At 41.9% G+C, this 10,986-nt stretch overlaps 1 protein-coding gene across 3 annotated transcripts in view; it reads right to left on the bottom strand.

Moving 5' to 3' along the window:
- SYNDIG1 (synapse differentiation inducing 1) overlaps window positions 1-10,986 on the bottom strand; it is a 235,909-nt gene that overhangs the window by 134,402 nt on the left and 90,521 nt on the right. The gene's annotated exons all lie outside the window — the stretch shown is intronic.

The raw sequence follows: 10,986 nt of genomic DNA, 5'->3' as shown, positions 1-10,986 counted from the left end.
AGAAGAAGAAGAAGAAGAAGAAGAAGAAGAAGAAGAAGAAGAAGAAGGAGAAGAAGAAGAAAGCAGGAGGGGAAGAATGAAGAGGGGGAAACTGGATGGGGAGATGAACAATGAGAGTCTATGGACTCTGAGAAACAAACTGAGGGTTCTAGATGGGAGAGGGGTGGGGGGATGGGTTAGCCTAGTGATGGGTATTAAAGAGGGCATATTCTGCATGGAGCACTGGGTGTTTTATGCAAACAATGAATCATGGAACACTACATCGAAAACTAATGATGTAATGTATGGTGATTAACATAACAATAAAAAATACAATAATAAGTAAGGTTAATGGTAGAGTAAAGGAAAAGCAAACGGGTAATAAAAGATTAGAAAAAAAATCAAGGCTAAAGCAGAAGAGACACAGGAGTGAAAACGCACAGTGGGTCACACCTTAAAAGAAACATAACATGTAAAATAGAAAAATGTGTTAAATTTGAAAAGCATGAATATTTCAATTTATATGAAATTCTAGAGCAGACAAAGTGTTGTATTGTAGGAGCAAAAGAAAGGTTGTTTGGCTCAGGGTGGGAAGGGCTCTGTCATGGACAGGGCAAGGGAAAGGTTCTCAGGTAATGCACACACTCTACATCTTGGGGGAGCAGAGGTTCCAAAACAAATGGAACTGTAATACTAAAGATGTACATTTCCCTGTGTGCATTTGTAGTGCTGAAAACATTCTGAAAGAAAGCAGCAAATAAAGAATAAAGACAAAATGTAGGTATGTATATAAAAGGAGACTTTAGAGGAGCAAACAAACAATGGATAAGAGCAAATACTAAAAGTATAATTTAAGAAAATTTTTCTGTAATTAATGTTGAAAGCCTACACTAAGTACCTGGGAAAACTGACCCAGAATGACCAAATCCAATATAAATTATAGTAAATCTACCAAACTTTAAAGGAAAACAGACAAACATAAAAACACCTTTGGTTATCCAGGAATTAAGAAACAAAACAATGTGAGTCACTAAAAAGAATAAGAAAACCAGATGATCATTAGACTTGTCAATAAAAATGCTTAATCACAGATGAAAGATGGCAGAGGAGTAGGGGACCCTATTTTAACTGGTTCCCGGAATTGAGCTGGATATCTACCAGACCACTCTGAGCACCCACAAAACCAGCCTGAGATGTAAGAAGATCTGGATCTCTAAAAAAAGAATATCGCAGGCAGTTGGTTTTGAGGTACAAAGTGGGGAGCCGTGATTCCGCAGGCAGTTATTGGAGGATAAACAGCAGTAGGAGGGAGCCTAGCCGTGGGGATCCTACACCGCTGGTGAGCAACAGCCTCGAGCGCTGGGGACGGGGCACAGACTCACAGACTGGTAGCGGTGGGGAAAGGATTTTAGGCAGCCCCTGGGGTGGAAACCCAGAGTGGCAGGGTCATGCATGTGATCTGGGAGCAGATGGCCGTTTTAGAAGCAAAAAGGGCAGAGACGGGCCCGACTTGGAGGCAGGACTGGGAGCACTGTGGAGGAGCGCACAACGCAGGACGCTGCAGTTGATAGCAGCATGGACAGAAACGGAGACAGTGTGGCCTGGAGAGCTCACTGGAGAACAGACTGCGGTCTCTCTGCTCTGAGGCAGAGGGGTGGAACAGTCTCTTTTGCTCTGACTCATGGAAGAGATGTGGAAAGCCGCCAGAGAACAAAAGCCCCAAAAACTGATTGCCGCTGAGCCCATCCCCTGCCACAGGGGGGCAGGGCAACTCCGCCCAAACAGGGTGCCCTGAGTAACAGCGCGGCAGGGCCCTCACGGAGAAGACAGGCTGGGAAAACAAGAGGCCAGCAACCCTAAGGTCCCAAGAAAACAGGCGCATCTTGCTTGGGTTCTGGTCAATAATTTGGACTCTATATATTCCCTCAAACACCCATCAACAGAATGACTAGGAGGAGGAGCCCCCAAAATAGAAAAGACTCAGAGATCATGACTTATATTGTAGATTTACAAATGGATGCAGATATGACCAAGATATCGGAGATGGAAATCAGGCTACCAATTGTGAAGACAATGGCTAGAATGGAGAAATCAATTAATGGCAACATAGAGTCTCTAAGGGCAGAAATGAAAGCTGAATTGGCAGAACTTAAAAATGCTATGAATGAGATCCAATCTAATCTAGATAATCTAACAGCTAGGGTAACTGGGGCAGAAGAACAAATAAGCGACCTGGAAGACACTATAATAGATAAAAAGGAAAAAGAGGAGGCCAGGGAAAAACAACTCAATCCATGAAAATAGAATCAGAGAAATAAGTGACACCATGAAGCGTTCCAATGTCAGAATAATTGGAATCCTGAAGGTAATGGAGAGAGAGAGAGGACTAGAAGATGTATTTGAGCAAATCGTAGCTGAGAACTTCCCTAATCTGGGGAAGGAAACAAACATTCACGACCTAGAGGCAGAGAGGACCCCTCCCAAGATCAAGAAAAACAGGCCAACACCCCGGCATGTAATAGTAAAACTTGCAAATCTTAGAACCAAGGAAACCATCTTAAGGGCAGTTAGGGGGAAGAGATTCCTGACGTACAGAGGGAGGAACATCAGAATAACATCAGACCTATCCACAGAGACCTGGCAAGCCAGAAAGGCCTGGCAAGACATATTCAGGGTACTAAATGAGAAGAACATGCAGCCAAGAATACTTTATCCGGCAAGGCTTTCATTTAGAATGGATGGAGAGATGCAGAGCTTCCATGACCGGCAGAAACTGAAAGAATATGTGACCACTAAGCCAGCCCTGCAAGAAATATTAAGAGGGGTTCTGTAAAAGGAGAAAGACCCCAAGAGTGATCTATAACAGAAATTTACAGGGACAATCTATAAAAACAACGTCTTCACAGGCAACATGATGACAATTAATTCATATCTTTCAATAATCACTCTCAACGTGAATGGCCTAAATGCTTCCATAAAATGGAACAGGGTTGCAGATTGGATAAAAAGACAGGACCCATCCATATGCTGCCTACAAGAGACTCATTTTGAACCTAAAGATACATCCAGACTGAAAGTGAAGGGATGGAGATCCATCTTCCATGCCAGCGGACCTCAAAAGAAAGCTGGGGTAGCAATTCTTATATCAGACAAATTAGATTTTAAGCTAAAGTCTGTAATTAGAGACATAGAAGGACACTATATCATTCTTAAAGGGTCTATCCAACAAGAAGATCTAATAATTGTAAATATCTATGCCCCCAACATGGGAACAGCCATCTACATAAGCCAACTGTTAACCAAAATAAAGAGTCATATTGATAACAATACGTTAATTGTAGGAGACCTCAATACTCCACTCTCAGCAATGGACAGATCATCTAAGCAGAAAATCAACAACGAAACAAGAGCTTTGAATGATACACTGGATCAGATGGACCTCATAGATATTTACAGAACATTCCACCCTAAAACAACAGAATACTCATTCTTCTCGAGCACACATGGAACTTTCTCCAGAATAGACTACATACTGGGTCACAAATCAGGTCTCAACTGATACCAAAAGATTGAGATTATTCCCTATATTCTCAGACCACAATGCTTTAAAACTGGAACTCAATCACAAGAAAAAATTTGGCAGAAATTCAAACACTTGGAAGCTAAAGACCACTCTGCTCAAGAATGTTTGGGCCAACCAGGAAATCAAAGAAGAACTTAAACAATTCATGGAAACCAATGAGAACGAAAACACATTGGCCCAAAACCTATGGAATACTGCAAAGGCGGTCCTAAGGGGGAAATACATAGCCATCCAAGCCTCACTCAAAAAAATAGAAAAATCCCGAATTCACCAAATAACTCTACACCTTAGAAAGCTAGAGAAAAAGCAACAAATGATGCCTAAGCCACACATTAGAAGAGAAATAATTAAAATTAGAGCAGAGACCAATGAATTAGAAACCGGAAACACAGTAGGTCAGATCAATGAAACTAGAAGTTGGTTCTTTGAAAGAATTAATAAGATCGATAAACCACTGGCCAGATTTATCCAAAAGAAAAGAGAAAGAACCCAAATTAATAAAATTATGAATGAAAGGGGAGAGATCACGACTAACACCTAGGAAATAGAAACAATTATTAGAAATTATTATCAACAACTATATGCCAATAAACTGAGCAATCTGGATGAAATGGAGGCCTTCCTGGAAACCTATAAGCTGCCAAGACTGAAATAGGAAGAAATTGACAACCTGAATAGGCCAATAACCAGTAACAAGATGGAAGCAGTGATCAAAAACATCCCAAAAAACAAGAGTCCAGGGCCTGATGGATTCCCTGGGCAATTCTACCAAATATTCAAAGAAGAAATAATACCTATTCTACTGAAGCTGTTTCAAAAAATAGAAACAGAAGGAAAACTTCCAAACTCATTCTATGAGGCCAGCATTACCTTAATCCCTAAACCAGGCAAAGACCCCATCAAAAAGGAGAATTTCAGACCGATATCCCTGATGAATATGGATTCCAAAATCCTCAACAAGATCCTAACTAATAGGATCCAACAATACGTTAAAAGGAACATCCACCACGACCAAGTGGGATTTGTCCCTGAGATGCAAGGGTGGTTCAACATTCGCAAATCAATCAATGTGATAGAACACATTAATAAGAGGAAGGAGAAGTCCTCTCAATTGATGCAGAAAAAACATTTGACAAAATAGAACATCCTTTCCTGATTAAAACTCTTCAGAGTATAGGGATAGAGGGAACATTCCTCAAGTTCATAAAATCCATATATGAAAAACCCACAGCAAAAATCATCCTCAATGGGGAAAAGCTGAGAGCTTTCCCTTAAGATCAGGAACACGTCAAGGATGCCCACTCTCGCCACTATTGTTCAACATAGTACTAGAAGTCCTAGGAAGAGCAATCAGAAAACAAAAAGAAATAAAACGTTTTCAAATTGGCAAAGAAGAAGTCAAACTTTCTCTTTTCACAGACGACATGATACTTTATGTGGAAAACCCAAAAGACTCCATCCCCAAATTACTAGAACTCATACAGCAATTCAGTAATGTGGCCGGATACAAAGTCAATGCACAGAAATCAGTTGCTTTCTTATACACTAACAACGCAACTGTAGAAAGAGAAATTAGAGAAATGATTCCATTTACAATAGCACCAAAAACCATGATACCTTGGAATAAACCTAACCAAAGAGGTAAAGGATCTATACCCTAGGAACTACAGAACACTGTAGTTTTTAGAAATTGAAGAAGACACAAAAAGATGGAAAAACATTCCATGCTCATGGATCGGAAGAATAAACATTGTTAAAATGTCTATGCTACCCAGAGCAATCTATACCTTCAATGCCATCCCTATCAAAATTCCAATGACATTTTTCAAAGTGCTGGAACAAACAATCCTAAAATTTGTATGGAATCAGAAAAGACCCCGAATCACCGAGGAAATGTTGAAAAAGAAAAACAAAGCTGAGGGCATCATGTTGCCTGATTTCAAGCTATATTACAAAGCTGTGATCACCAAGACAGCATGGTACTGGCACAAAAACAGACATATAGACCAATGGAACAGAATAAAGAACCCAGATATGGACCCTCAACTCTATGGTCAAATAATCTTTGACAAAGCAGGAAAAAACATGCAATGGAAAAAAGACAAGTCTCTTCAATAAATGGTGCTGGGAAAATTGGACAGCCACATGTAGAAGAATGAAACTCGACTATTCTCTAACACCACTCACAAAGATAAACTCAAAGTGGATCAAAGACCTCAATGTGAGACAGGAATCCATCAAAATCCTAGAGGAGAACATAGGCAGTAACCTCTTTGACATCGCCCACAGCAACTTCTTTCAAGATACATCTCCAAAAACTAGTGAAACAAAACAAAAATGAACTTTTGGGACTTCATCAAGATAAAAAGCTTCTGCACAGCAAAAGAAACAGTCAACAAAACAAAGAAGCAACCCACGGAATGGGAGAAGATATTTGCAAATGACATTACAGATAAAGGGCTGGTATCCAAGGTCTATAAAGAACTTCTCAAACTCAACACCCAAAAAACAAATAAGTCAAAAAGTGGGCAGAAGACATGAACAGACACTTCTCTGAAGAAGACATACAAATGGCTAACAGACACATGAAAAAAATGTTCATCAACATTAGCCATCAGGGAAATTCAAATCAAAACCACATTGAGATACCACCTTATACCAGTTATAATGGCAAAAATGGACAGGGAAAGAAACAACAAATGTTGGAGAGGTTGTGGAGAAAGGGGAGCCCTCTTACACTGTTGGTGGGAATGCAAGTTGGTACAGCCACTTTGGAAAACAGTGTGGAGGTTCGTCAAAAATTTAAAAATAGGGCTACCCTATGACCCAGCAATTGCACTACTGGGTATTTACCCCAAAGACACAGATGTAGTGAAAAGAAGGGCCATATGCACCCCAATGTTCATAGCAGCAATGGCCGCAATAGCCAAACTGTGGAAAGAGCCGAGATGCCCTTCAACAGATGAATGGATAAAGAAGATGTGGTCCATAGATACAATGGAATATTACTCAGCCTTCAGAAAGAATGAATACCCAACTTTTACATCAACATAGATGGGACTGGATGGGATTATGCTAAGTGAAATAAGTTAAGCAGAGAAAGTTAATTATCATATGGTTTCACTTATTTGTGGAACAGAAGGAATAGCATGGAGGACATTAGGAGAAGGAAGGGAAAAAAAGGGGGGGGAATTGGAGGGAGAGACGAACAATGAGAGACTATGGACTCTGAGAAACAAACAGCGTTTTAGAGGGGAGGGGGGAGGGGGGATGGGTTAGCCCCGTGATGGGTATTAAGGAGGGCACATACTGCATGGAGCACTGGGTGTTGTATGAAAACAATGGATCATGGGTCACCACATCAAAACTAATGATGTATGGTATGGTGACTAACAGAATAAAATTTAAAAAAAAAAGCTTAATCACAGAAGCCCGTGGAGTGAGGCACTGAAGATACTCACTAAAACGTGAGTCGCGGATTTTATACCTAGTCACATTGACCTCCAAGTATAGGTAAACTAACACAAAGAACTAGAAAAATGCCATTCACAGGATATCTTCCTATGGAATCTAAATGAATATAAGCTACAATGAAATAATCAGACAGGTGTTATATAAGGGCTGGTAGTTGCTGATGGCTGCTAGCAGGACAAAAATAAAGACAATTACATGCCTTCTGATGACAATGCATGCTGTCACCCATGATGAAGGAAATTTTCAGCTTTTAATGCCTGCGGGCCCTGTTCCTGGACTCCCAGCGAAGCTATACTTTAACATTTACCAAGGTCAAAATGACTTGGCAAAACCTCAAAGCATGGGCTGTTTCTGCCCTAAGCACACATTGTACATCTGCTTCATTAAAAAAATAACCGAAAAGAAGTATTCCAAACACAAAGATAAGAAAAACAAAAAAACCTTTCCTGGTCACCGTAAGATTAGAGTCCTACGTCCTTGCACATACTAAAAACATAAGATAAAGTCTATGATTTTCTGGAATGTCCTCTGTCATGATAATTTGTAACTCTTTATATAAACAAACACAAAAACATATATAGCCCTGCACCAAATATTCCTTCCCTGGGGCACTTTCTTCTTTGTGAAGATTGTGTATCCCAGGCAGCTGTCCTCACTTGGGTTTCAATAAAATTCCTTAAATCTCTCTTTAAAATTTTTAAAAATGTTTGTTCATTTTGCGTCAACACCCACAAAAGTCTTCTTGCCAAACAAAGCAAAATGAAACAAAACACAGCCTTATTTTAATCAAATCTCTATATCTAACTAGGAAATTCAGAGGACAGGAGAACATGTCAAATGATGTCATGGTTGTATGCAATCAGTAAAATCCAGAATGGGGACAACTCTATAGGAAGAACAACCAGAAAACCTATGAATTAAAGAAGAGAGAGAGAGAGCACAATAAAGATTCTATGAATTAAAGACACTTAGAAGACATAGCAACTAATTGTGAGTATATATATATAAAATATATATGTATACTTAAAATATATATATATATTTTAAAGATTCTATTTATTTATTTGACAGAGAGAGAGAGAGCACAAGTAGTCAGAGTGGCAGGCAGAGGGAGAGGGAGAGGTAGCTCGCCGCTGAGCAGAGAGCCCAAGGCAGGACTCGATCCCAGGACCCTGGGATCATGACCTGAGCCGAAGGCAGACGCTTAACTGACTGAGCCACCCAGGTGCCTCCTAATTGTACATATTAATCTTATTTGGATCTAATCAAACAAATGAACTGACATGTTTTTGTATGTACATATGTATGTACATGTCTGTGTATACACACAAACACATCCACATACTTATACAAACACATTTATACATGAGTGTCTCTATATTTACACGTATACTCACATCCATTGCTATAATAGACACTGGAGAAATGAGAGCACTGGCTAGCTAGTTGATGACACTAAGTTCTTGTAATTTTTTTTTAAGCATTGTTAATTTTTGAAGGTATATGGTGAGGATTATAAAAGAGCTACCTAAAAAAGAAAGAGCTACCTGCTTTTAGAGATTCATATTGAAATATTTACAGATTTAATAAATATTGTAATGTCTGGGATTTGTTTAAAAACCATCTGTTTTAGGAGGAGGAGTGGGTAGCATACGGAGAAAACAAGATTTGCCATGGGCTGATAATCAATGAAGTTGGTTGATGGGTACATGGGGTCCATCCATTGTCCACTTCTTTCTACTGTCATGTGGGTTTAAATAAAGAGTTTTTAAAAAATCAACAGGTGAAGATGTATAAGAAAGGTGCTGTAGGTGGAGGGAAGAGCATGAGACCAGGAAAGTGGCAGGGACATGCAGGTAGTGTTGGGGCAATTCTGGCAGAAGGGAGCTAGGAGAGAAGTTGAAGGTGGGGGAGAGGCTTCACTAGGAGGAACTTGAGTGTCAAACTCTACTTGGGCGATGGGCATTGTGGAAGAAAGGCCCTTGGGTGGAATGTAAGGAATACAGAGGCAGCTGGGTCTGTGGACAGCATGGGGAATGGGTGCAGGAGAAAGCACCGCTAACACTGGGGGTCTGGCTCTGAGGGACAGAGCACTCTGTGCATGTTCAGCTGGCCTCAGGACAATGGGGAGGGACCAATGCCCTGCAGGGAACTTTAGGGTGGCATGAGTCAAGACAGCATGGATTAGGATTCCTGGGTTTTGTGCAGTTCATCCCTTCGGCAAACTGATCATAAGGAGGCGGTGTGAGTAGTGACATCAGTGGCTGGAGGATGCTCAAGAGCCGGGTCCTGTGCTGCTGTCCCAGCAGGTGACGGGGCCGCCCTGGGGGTCCGGAGACTCTGCCAGAAAGTTTTCACTTCTCATTGTGAGTAATAATAATGATAATAATAATTTTTTAATTTAAATTTTTAAAATTTAAAATTTAAATTAAAATTTAATTATTTAAAAATAATTTAAAATATTTTTTAAAATATTTTATTTACTTATTTGAGAGAGAGAGAGCACAGAGGCAGAGGGAGAAGCAGGCTTCCCGCTGAGCCGGGAGCCCAATGCAGGGCTCGAGCCCAGGACCACAGGGCCTGAGCTGAGGGCAGACGCTTCACTGACTGAGCCACCCAGGCGCCTCCTGAGTCCCTCCTATTTAACTGAGGGGTTCCCGTGTGGGGGTGTCTGCTGAGCACAGGTGTGTTGCCCCTCTCACTCATTCACCACAGGTACGACCATTCTCCCAGCTGCGGGTGGTTTTCCATTTTTCAGAAGACGGTGCTCAGCTAGGTTTGCGAATGACAGACAGGGTGTCTAACACTGAGATGGCTGTGGCCTGGGGCCATCTCCCAGAAGCCCTGGGAGAGCTCTGTGGGGGCACAGTGCTCCCTGCACAGCCCCGGGCCAGGGAGCCCTGGGCTGGCCCTCCCTCCCCAGAGACGGGGCAGCAGGCAGGCTCACTCACTCAGGGGTGTCTCTGAGGGTCACAAGGCAAGGACTGATGGCAGCTCATTCACTGGTTTGGAGGCAGAGTGGGGTTCACTCAGGAGGAGGTGAAGGCAACAAAGTTGGCCCCTACTCACGTCAAAGAGACAAGGATTTACCCCAAACCATTTCTGAATAATTCATAGGAAAATAGTTGTAAATCCCAGAGAGAGGAGCCCCCAGGAAAAGAAAACAGCCCAAATAGGGAATCATGAGCAAGGGGGGGGGGGCACAAAAATTGGGAGCACAGCTCAGGGTAGAGTTCTCGGGCCCCTCCACCCATTTTGTTGTTTTGTTTGTTTACTTGGTGTTTGATTCTTGGTGCTTCTGTGGCCAATAAACCGAGTATCAAAATCACTCTCCACATAGCTCATCCCTTCAATTCAAGTTTAGAAGCCATTCGCAACCTTTCACTTCTCTCCACTGTCCCCTGCAGTCACCAATTCTGTTATTGTACCTCAGAGATGCCCCTCAGGTTCAGGCCACCCAGAAAGCCCTCCTCAGCTGGTAGTCAGACCAAGGGTCTCCAAGGCAGTGCCCCCAGGGTCCCCAGGCCAGGCAGGTGTGCACCCATGTCTCGGGGCAGTCGCTGGCTCCTGATACCTGCTGCCTCTGTCCCTGCTGAAAGGTGTCTCTACGCTGCCACTTCTCATTTTTCAAGATACTGCAAGTAAAGATGTTTATGAAAAATCTCCCAAATTTATTTACGTTGACTCATTTTTGTACAAAAATTATGAATGGTGCTCGCCAAGTCCTTCCCCAGCACCGTTGGTGTGAGGGTCGGGATTACACTGGGACTTGTGATTATGTCTCTCCTGAGAGGGTCATGTGGGCCTACCATCCAGACTCCAGGCTTCAGATTAGACTCCAAGGCCTGATGCCTCATGCCTCACTTTCCTGAAGACAAATCTATGCTCTGAACTGGCCCATGCATGTACTGAGCCCACGGGATCTGTCACACCCTCCTGTCCCTGCTCTC

This window comes from Callorhinus ursinus, unplaced genomic scaffold (assembly GCF_003265705.2).
Source record: "Callorhinus ursinus isolate GAN/ISIS: 27379988/994484 unplaced genomic scaffold, GSC_fseal_2.0 scaffold111, whole genome shotgun sequence".
NCBI lineage: Eukaryota > Metazoa > Chordata > Mammalia > Carnivora > Otariidae > Callorhinus > Callorhinus ursinus.
Note: the sequence above shows the minus strand (reverse complement) of the source record. Positions and strands in the feature narration are given on the sequence as shown.